This window comes from Elephantulus edwardii, unplaced genomic scaffold (genome assembly GCF_000299155.1).
Source record: "Elephantulus edwardii isolate Elephantulus edwardi_28Jun2011 unplaced genomic scaffold, EleEdw1.0 scaffold00182, whole genome shotgun sequence".
NCBI lineage: Eukaryota > Metazoa > Chordata > Mammalia > Macroscelidea > Macroscelididae > Elephantulus > Elephantulus edwardii.
In genome coordinates, this window is record NW_006399932.1 from 2,997,927 (window position 1) to 3,008,685 (window position 10,759).

The 10,759-nt window shown below is 40.9% G+C and overlaps 1 pseudogene; it reads left to right on the plus strand.

The window, feature by feature from the left end:
* The first annotated feature begins 8,297 nt into the window (after positions 1–8,297).
* Positions 8,298–9,410, plus strand: LOC102845497 (annotated as a pseudogene).
* The last annotated feature ends 1,349 nt before the right edge of the window (positions 9,411–10,759 follow it).

Below are 10,759 nucleotides of genomic sequence, written 5' to 3' on the forward strand. Positions count from 1 at the left end.
CCCACCCCCTAGCCCCAAATATAATCCACTCTACAACCCTCATTGTCTATGGGGGAGAGAATAGTCTAAAAGTATTATATTTTAGGGCATTATTTTTATTGTAGGAGTATACAATCAACACTCTTAACACAAGCAGTCAGGAAATCAAAAGATTAATTACATTGGGAAAATCTGCTGTCACGGACCTCTCCAAAGTGCTGAAGAGCAACGATGCCAGTCTAGATACAAAGGTGTGCCTAATCCAGGCCATAGTCTTCTCAATTACTGGCTATGCTTCAGAAAGTTGGACAATGACTAAGGAAGAAAGAAAAAGAATAGTTGCCTTTGAATTGTGGTGCTGGAGAAGAGTCTTGAAAATACCATGGACTACCAAGAAAACAAATAGGTCTTACTTGGGGAGGGTGAAACCAAGTCTCTGATTGGATGCTAGGATTTTGAATCTCTGCCTCACTTTGGGCATGTAGCCAAGAGAGATTGGTCCTTGGAAAAGAACATCATGCTCATAAGGGTGGATGGACAGTGCAGGAGGGGGAGACACCGGATGAGATGGATTGATACTAACTGGGGTGATGGGGGTTGGTGTGTCAGAAGTAGTGAGACTGCCTCAGGACAGGCAAGGGTTCAGAGCTGCTATACATACGGTCACTATGCATCGCAGACGACTCAACCAATAACATTCTATGACAGGTTTGGAAGCAGGAGTGGCATCTACTTCCTAAACAACATGCCTCCGGAGACTCTATGAACTTTGATACGTGTCAATAGTTGTAGAGGGGCTTCAGGCCTTTTGTTCATAGGGTTGCTATGAGTCATGCTTGGCTTATAGGCAATCAACAACAACAATAATAACAATGAGGTTTATGCAAAAATGTACCAACATCGGTTTTTCTTTTACAATGGGCTCTGAAAGTTTGACAGGGAATAAGAAGACCAAAAAGAGAACTGATGCTTTTGAATTGCAGTGCTGGAGAAGAGTATTAAATATCTCATAGGTTGTCAAAAGAATAAACATAGTGCAACCAAAGTGCTCTTTATAGGCAAAGAGGGGAAACTTTGTCTCACCTATTTTGAGAATATTGTCAGAAGAGACAAGTTCTTAGAAAAAGACATAATACTGGGAAAGGTAGAGAGCCAGAGAAAGAAGACCCTCAGTAAGGTAGAGTGACATAGTGACTACAATGATGGCTTGAGCATGATGGAGATTGAGGCATAGAACAGGGTAAGGTGTAGATCTGTGAGTCATGGTTGACTTGACAGCATGTAACAACAAAAATAATATAAGATGGAATTTGCCTACATGTTCTTACAGAGCACAAACCTGTAGCAGGACTGCAGGCCAATTAGTTATACATATATACCAAATCACATATCAAAGAACTTAATAGAAAAGTCCCTCCATTTCAAAACAGTCCTATCACATATAAAGAACTCAAAGTGCTTAAGTAACTTGCCCAAGATCACAAAGTTACCAAGTGATAGAGGAAAGACATTCTCTCCCCCTCCTTCTACCTCTGCTGTAGCATGCACCCCCCTCTCTCCTCTATGACATTCAGCTTTCTCTCACTGCTTTCTGAATAAAACCATAACCCTTTGCCCTCCAGAGGAAGAACTTGACTGTCATTTCTTTCAAGCGAATGGATTACCTCTTCCAAGATACATCCTACAGTCCGGAGAAATGAAACCCCTTTATGGTCCCTCAGGGTGCCTATCTTTTCCTGAGCGTTCAACCTTCCCCCTATAGCAACTCCTTTTGTGTTCTGGAGCCCTCCACAGTCTCCCTCACGAATATGATGCTTCCTTTTCTTGACCTCTTGGGTTTTGTTTACAAAGCACTTCAGTTTTGTTGTAAAAGATTGCAGTGTTTATTATACTTGCTTTTATAGAAGAACTACAGACATTTACCTTTACATTTTTGCCATCACCCTGTTTTAGTGTATATTAGCATCACAGGCATTTAAAATCTTTTCACACAGTTTAGTATTGTCAGTGTTTGGTAGATACATGATATTCTAGTTTATTGATCTGTACCAGTCACTATTCAGTTGATTCTGATCCATACAGTCTTGTTTGTGTCAGTATAGAAGGATGCACCTCAGATTTTCAATGGCTAATTTTTGGAGTTAGATCACCAGGCCTATCTTCTGAGGCACCCTGTGGGTGAACTTGTATTGCCAAACCATTCAGCTAGCAACTTAGCATATAATCATTTGCACCACCCAGAGATTCCATTTTCCTGACACACCTTATTGAAATATTTCTCTGTCAGTAGAGACCAGTCCTTGGACGGGGAACATCATACTGGGAAAGGTCAGAGACAAAAAGAGGAAAACTCTCAACTAGATGAATTTACACAATGAGAGTAGCAATGGGATTGAGCATGTTGAAGAGCAGGATGATGACAACTTTCAGATCTGCTGTTTATTGGGTCATTGAGAGTCATAGTTGATTCAAAGGCACATACAATAGCAATATATATATATATATATATATATATATATTAGTTTTAGTTTTAGTTTTGTTTTGCTTTTGCCACTGTTGTTTGCTATTGGTAAAGTTAGCATTATAAAGAACTTTTTCTGGAACGTGGATGGCTTAGTGATAAGGATTTGCATTACCAACTCAAAGATGTTGTTGTTGGTGTTGTCGAGTTGCTTCCAACCTATAACGACCCTATGCACAGCAGCTCTGAACCTTTCCCTGTCCTGAGCCAGGCTCATTAATTCCGACACACCAACCCTCATTGCTGCAGTTACTGCACTGATCCATCTCAATACACAGTTCAAATCTACTAGGTGCTCTGCACAAGAGAAATGGGCAATCTTCTCCTATGCAATTTACTGCCTCTGAAATCAGACGTTCTGACTTCAAGGTATGTAACAACAATTCTTAGTCTAATCATTTCCTTAGAATGAAACTCCACGAGTGAAAATACTGGATAAAAGTTCATGGACATTTTATGATGTATATTTTCTGTTGTTTTTTAAAGTTTGCATCATTTACATTGCAAGTAGCATTAGCTGTTTGTTTTTGCCACTTAGCAAATTGTTTCACTTTATAAACTTATTTTGTGACTGAATGACTTTTCAAACTGGTGTCAGAAAAAAGAATGAAGGAAAACCAAAGGAGTTACATGAACAAAACTGGTGGCTTAATGGCAAGGAGCCACACCGGAATCCCAAAAGCACAGGTTTGAGGCCCCCACTGCTCCACAAAAGAAGGATGGGCAATCTCCTTCTGTGTGATTAATTGCCTCTGAAGACCTGCTGGAGGGGCAGCTATGGGTTGATTCTGACTCTATAGTACACAACAACAACAACAATAACAATGGAGGAAGAGAAGAAGGGGTGGAATTGTGAATAATTGGATTAAAAAATGTATTTAAAATCTTCAAACTTACATTTTTACCTGGCAACTAAACTCCATTGCTGATTGGCTAAAGATGTGCAGATGCAAATATTACCACTCAGGCAGATATGTAATCGGATAGCCACTGCCAATTAGACTAGGCAGCAAATTAAAGGAGTTCATGAAATAATTAATTTCCCAAATTAGTAACTCAATTGGTCAAAATTACAATACCTGTTGAAGTTACTTTAAATCATGCTCTAATAGTAATTACAGACTTTGACTCATGCTCTATGAAATATTTCCTCTTGCTGATAAAGTACTAAGGGACTGGTAATTTAGGCAAATAAATGATGATTGCTTGATCAAAGTCGTTAAACCAATATAAAATGTAATGGTAGTAAATTCTCTGATAAAAGAAAATGGCCTAATCTCTATAAAGCAGTAGCCAAAAATACAGTCTGCAAATATTTGGATACATTTTCCTAAGCTCCAGCAGCCCATTCCATTTTGCAGGTTTGCTTGATAGGTTCATAGACCTATCTTTTTTCTTTTACTATGGCAATAAGTAATTGTGTCTCTTCCCCAGCCTTTGTCATAGCTAATTGCTACTTTATTGTTCCCGAAGGGCAATTGGACTAAGACTTTTAAAAAGCTGAATTTAAAATGACTAATAAAGATTATAAGGAGGAATCTAGAGGTTGAGGGGGTTTCTCACAGCCTGATGCTACTTCCTACAGTTGTACTTTAAGACAAGGAACAATAGATCTCCTAATTACACATTGTTGAGAGTGCTTTCTGATTGTGTGACTTTAAGAACTCTGTATTTGCCCTCATATGTGACACATGTTCTTAACCACCTTTAATACCTTCCACATCAACAATGGCATTCACTGGGGTGGGGTGAGGGGCGTGGACCCCTTGTTGCGCAGGAGTCACAAAGAAAGAAAATGAATCTGAAATAAAAAATGGTTGCATCTCTACACTAGGAATCCCAGTCAACAGCAGCACTTACAATTTGATCATATTTCTAGCCTCTTCTTAATTGTGTCTCCAGGTTGGTTTACCAGGAGCTCTAGTGGCCTAGTTGTAAGGAAAGAGTTGTTCTGCCAGCCCAAAATCAGGCAGTTCAAATTCATCAGCTGTTCTTTGCAAGAAAGAGGGGCAGTTTCTTATAGTGTGATATACAGCCTCTTAAAACCCTCTGGAGAGTCAGCTGTGAGTTGCTTTTGACTTGAAAGCACATAACAACAATGGCAAGAATTGGTGTAGGGAAAAAGATCATGGTTCATTCTATGCACCCTGTAAAAGAAGGTCCTAAAAATACTCATTTTCCCCCTAAGATGAATTTTAAGTATTTTGAATCCATCAGCAGCTCCAAAGGCAAAAGTTCGGCAGATTCATCCCGTAAAGAAACCCAATGGAAGATCAGTAGGAGATGGAATGGACTCAATGGCAGCTATATTAATTGCAAGATGGTTTGAGCCTCAATATCAAGAAGACAGAGATTCTCACCACTGGACCAATTGACAGCATCAGGATGAATGGTGAAGAGATTGAGATTTTTCACAGCATTAGTTTGCTTGGCTACACAGTCTTGGCACCAGCAGCCAGGAAATTAAAAGACATATTGTGATGGGAAAGTCTGCTGTTAGGGACCTCTCCAAAGTACTGAAGAACAATGGAGACTAAGGTGCATCTGATACAGGCCATGGTCTTTGCAATCACTTGCTATGCATCAGAGAGCTGGACAATGACTAGGGAGGATAGAAGGAGACTTTGAGCTGTGGTGCTGGAGAAAAGTATTGCATGTACCAAGGACTGCTAAGAAAAACAGACTCATCCTGGAGAGGGTGAAACCAGGCTGCTCCCTGGAGGCAAGGATTCTGGGGCTTTGTCTGACATACTTTGGACATGTTGTAAGGAGGGACAGGTCCTTGGAGAGGGACATCATGCTTGTGAGGGTGGAGGGACAGTGCAGGAGGGGCAGGCCCTCTATCAGGTGGATTGGTTCAGTGACTGGGGTAATTGGGATGGGTTTCTCGGAGACAGCGCGCTTGGCACAGGACAGAGCAGAGTTTAGGGCTGTTGTACATAGGGTCGCTATGAGTCGCAAGTGACTTGATGGCACATAACAATAACAGTGATGTTTTTGCATAGAAGAATAACTCTATTGCCTTCAACAAAATTTGTAGTTGGACTTTCCCCTGGAATTCACAAACATACAACTCCAAACTCCACAAACCTGTTGGCATCTACTTGTTTCCAACACATAATGACCCTATATAACAATGCAGAACTGCTGCATAAGGTTTCCTACTTTTTGTAAGAGCCGACTGCCTCATTTTTCTCCTGGGAGCCCTTGGGGGCTCAAACCACCACCCTTCTAGTTAGCAGCTAAACACTTAACCCCTTTGGTACCAAGATGCTTTTAAACACATGGAGCTTAATGAAAATCCTCTATTCTAGCCAAAGCCACTTAAGAATGAAATATTCTTTCTAAATAGTTTATGACAGAGCCAGCTTCTCCTGGATCTGAAGTAAGTGTATCTAGGAAGGAGGCTCCCAATTTTTCTTTACAATGTATTAGGAATGAAAGAGAATCTGAACCTTATTCATTACAAATCCCAATTGTTCTGCCCCAAGTAAAACACAAAATTCTGTTTTAAAGAATAAGCAGATACTCTCAAACCATTTTCAAAGAAAATGTTCTCAACATTGGGTTTTGTGTCTTGGTTAAATTGCCTCCGAATTATCCAGTTCTAAAATCACATTTCAGAGGTTGGGGAAACCCTGTCTGGGGTCTGTCTAGCCCTCAGAATTGGCCTGGTCTCTTTTAAGACTTCAACAGGGCTGTCGTCTGCTGGGTTTGCCTACTGACAGGAAAGGAATGACGTGTGAGGCGTTACACAGACTTCTAAGATACTGGATTTGTGTTTTTGCTATTTGTCTTGGTTTTGGTTTTGTGTCAGTAAACCTTAGATTGAAAAAGAATTTTAAGTTAATATCACAGTTTATTTCTGGGATTACATTATCCTTGGGGCTCAGAGCCCTCTTCCATGAAGAGCAAAGTGGTGGAGTTCAACCAGTGAAATAATAACTATGGGGCTTGGGAGAAGTCACTCAACCTCTCTGGGCTTCCTCTGTAAGATGAGGACATTTAGAATATTAATTCCCTATGGAGTCTTTTTATGGCTCTTGGCAGAAAGCAAAGAGTACCAGAGGAATGCCTGTCTGTGTTTCCTCGACACATTTGATTGTGTGGATCACAACAAATTGTGGCTAACCTTGAGGAAAATGGGAATCTCAGAACACTTGGTTGTGCTTATATGAAACCTATACTTGGACCTCAGAACAGAGGGAAACACTGCATAGTTCAAATTCAAGAAAGGAGTGTCAGGAATACATCCTGTCTCCGTACCTTTTCAGTCTATATGCAGAACAGATCATTTGGGGAGCAGGGCTTTATGAAGAGGAATGTGGCATCAGGACTGGAAGAAGACCCATCAAAAACGTATGTTATACAGATGACACAACTTTGCTTGCTAAAACTGAAGAGAATCTGAAGTGCTTGCTGCAAAATGTCAAGGACTTCAATATAGATTGAAGTTCAACATCAAGAGGACAAAGATTCTCATCACTGGGCCAATTAGCAGCATCATGATAGATGGAGAAGAGATTGAGGTTGTTAACAATTACAGCTTGCTTGGCTCCACAATTAACACTGTTGGCACCAGCAGTCAGGAAATCAAAAGATGAATTGCATTGAGAATATCTGCTGTCAAGGAACTCTCCAGAGTACTGAAAAGGTACAATGTCAGTCTAGAGACTAAGGTGTGCCTAATCGAGGCCATTGTCTTCACAATTGCTTGCAAAGATCAGAGATCTGGACAATGACTAAGGATGATAGAAGAAGAACTGATGCCTTCAAATTGTGGTTCTTGAGAAGAGTCTTGAACATGCATACCATAGATCTCTAAGAAAACAAATAGGTCTGTCTTGGAAAGGGTGAAACCAAGTTTCTCCTTGGGGGCTAGGATTTTGAAACTCTGTCTCAAATACTTTGGGCACATGGCCAGCAGAGACCAATCCTTGGAGAAGGACTTCATGCTTGGAAGGGTGGAGGGACAGTGCAGGAAAGGAAGACCCCAGGTGAAACTGATTGAAACAGTAAGTGAGGAAGTAGAGGTTGGTGTGTCAGAATTGGTGAGACAGGGTCAGGACAACTCGACAGCACACTTGAACAACAACAACATGGTGTCTTTGGTTCTAAGCTCTATGATAGCACAAAGTGTTGACAGGTTTCTAAATTCTACTGTGTGCAATATTTTTTTATCATGACTTGATCTATTTTACATTATATATATTTTTTATTGTGAGTTTTATTACGATTTGAGTAAATGTTTACAATCATTCATACACATTTTGTTTGAAGACACTAATTACAATATAGACACTGTAACAGAACTCTTCCCATTTTGTCCCTGCAATTCTTATTTCCATTAGCCAACAACATAATAAATGGAGAAAAGATAGAAGTTGTCAATGGTTTTATTTTACTTTGATCCAGTCAACATTACATGGTAGCAGCAATCAAGGTATTAAAAAAATGTGTTGCATTGGGGAAATCTACTGTCAAGGGCCTCTTTAAAATGCTAAAGAGTGATCCCCCTGGTTGCCCCCTCCCCCTCCTTGCATGGTCTTGGAGCGCTGGCTGATCCTCTCCCCTGCCCTTGGCTTCATAAATGGCCTCAGTACTCCACGATGGTGCTAAGGCGACCGTATAAGTCAAGGTGGGCGACAATGCCTCCCCCTTCCCTGTACCTGGCTGGTCCAACTGATCCTGTCCATCATTGCCCTATAAAGACACGTGTCTCATGCCCCACACCCCACCCTGCACCAGCTGCCCCCAGCTGAGCTACCTCACATGACTTCGCTGAAGCTGTGTCAAGATGTACAAAGATGAGGAGACCACTGCCCTGGTGTGTGACAATGGCTCCAGGCTGGTGAAGTCCAGCTTCACAGTCGATGATGTGCCCTGTGTGGTCTTTCCCTCCATCGTGGGCTGTCCGCACCGCCAGGGAGTTAGGATGGATATGAGTCAAAAGGATTCCTATGTAAGTGATGAGGCCCAGAGCAAATGAGGTACTCTGACTCTCAAGTACCTTACTGAGCATGGTATCACCAGCTGGGATGACATGGAGAAGATCTGGCACTTTCTACAGTGAGCTCTGTGCGGCCCCCAAAGAGCATCCCATCCTATTAACGGAGGCCTCACTGAACTCCAAGACCAGCTGTGAGGTGACCAAAATAATGTTTGAGACTTTCAGTGTCCTCGTCATGTATGTGGTCATCGAGTTGGAGCTGTCCCTGTATGCTTCTGGCCATACAACAGGCATTGTTTTGGACTCTGGGATGTTGTCATCCACAATGTCCCATCTATGATGGCTAAACTTTGCCCCATGCCATCACGCATCTGGATTTAACTTGTCAGGATCTCACTGACTATCTTACAAACATCCTCATTGATTACGGTTATTCCTTTGTTATCACTGCTGAACAAGAAATTGTTCATGATGTTAAAGAGAAGCTCTGTTATGTGGCTCTGGATTTTGAGGATGAGATGGCCACAGCTACCTCTTCCTCCTCTCTGGATAAGAGCTAGGAATTGCCTGATGGTCAAGTCATCACTATTGGCAATGAGCACTTCTGCTGCCCAGACTCGCTCTTCCAATCCTCCTTCATTTATATGGAATCTGCTGACATCTGTGAAACTACTTAATGTAGCATCAGGAAGTGTGATGTTGATACCTGCAAGGTCCTGTGTGCCAACAACATCTTGTCTGGAGGCACTACTCTGTACCCTGGTATTGCTGATCCAATGCAGATGGAAATCACTGCTCTGGCTCCCAGCACTAAGATTACTGCTCCTCCTGAGTCTGAGTTCTATGTTTGAATTGGGGGCTTCATCCTGGCCTCTCTCTCTACCTTCCAAGCAGATGTGGATTAGCAAGCAAGACTCTGATGAGGCAGACCCATCCACTGCCCACTGCAAATGCTTCTAAGGTGTCTACCTTTCAGGATGGCAGTGCCTTTGTAGACTATGTTATTCCAATTAACCTTGAGGTCCTTAAGGCTGTGATCCCAAGGCCCTAGGACCAACAACTCATTCCCTCAGGGAAATGGGTTGTGATTAGGAAGTTTCTATAATTTTGTTCCTTCTTGGTACTACTATATACATGGGTATATTTATAGAAGATACTAATGTAAGTGTGCAAACATCATCTATCAAGTCTCTGTATGTGCCAACCCTTTCACTAGTCCACTTCTGTTCATCCCCCTTGCCTGCATATATACCTGTCTGCATATATGTAGATTACTGCTATTATTGTTGGTATTTCAGGATTTCATGTGTGATTGTTTATCTTTGCTAACCGTAGTTCTTATGCACCTTTCTGTGCTTTCTTCTTCTGCAGTAATATTGTGCTAATTATCTGTTACTGTCCTTTCCTTCACCTATCTTAATATTGTTTATTATCTGTTCAATGATTTTTATTATTTTTTACTACCATCTTCCATCTTTCCTATCCTTGGAAATGTGCACAAACTTTTTTTTTCCTTCTGTGTATATGCTAAAGGTTTTTATTCTGGATCCTCAGGTGGTACAAATGATTTTAGCACCCTCATTTGCTAGCCAGAAAGTTGAAAGTTCAAGTCATCTCAGAGGCACCTACGAAGAAAGGCCTGGTCATCTACTTCCACAATCTCAACCAGCAAGAACACTGGAACATGTAAACATTACCTAATACACAATTCTACTTTGATATACATGGAAGAGATTTGACAGTCACTGGTTTGGTTATGTTTTCACTGTAAAACAAGCCAACAATTCAACACTAATATACTGAGAAATCCTAAAACCTAGAATGGACTTAACAGCTGGATGGGTTGTTGTTGTTGTTAAGTGCCATCAAGTCATAAACGACTCATCGTGACTCTATAAACAAAAGACCTGAAAACTTGTATAACTTTCATCATTTCTCCAAGTTCATAGAGTTTCTGGAGGCAAGCTATTTTGGAAGTGGATGTTACTCCTGCTCCCAAGCTAGCAGTTGTAAATAAGGAATTTTGGAGACTCAGATCCTCATGTAGTTAACACACTGGGCCAGTGGAGTTTATATATCTGTTATGATCAGTGTGATGAAAACATTTAAATGAATACACATTTTAAAAACATAGACATTCATTGGTTTGAGGTTTCTTATTTTGTTTACACAAAATTTTGGAGAGAATTAGAAGCACTGATCATAATATTAGTTAACTCATACCTTAGCAGTTCTGCTTTGCAGACATTTGGCAGAGTACAACACTCATAAATAGGTATATTTTAGACTTTATCAAGACTTGGTTGTGT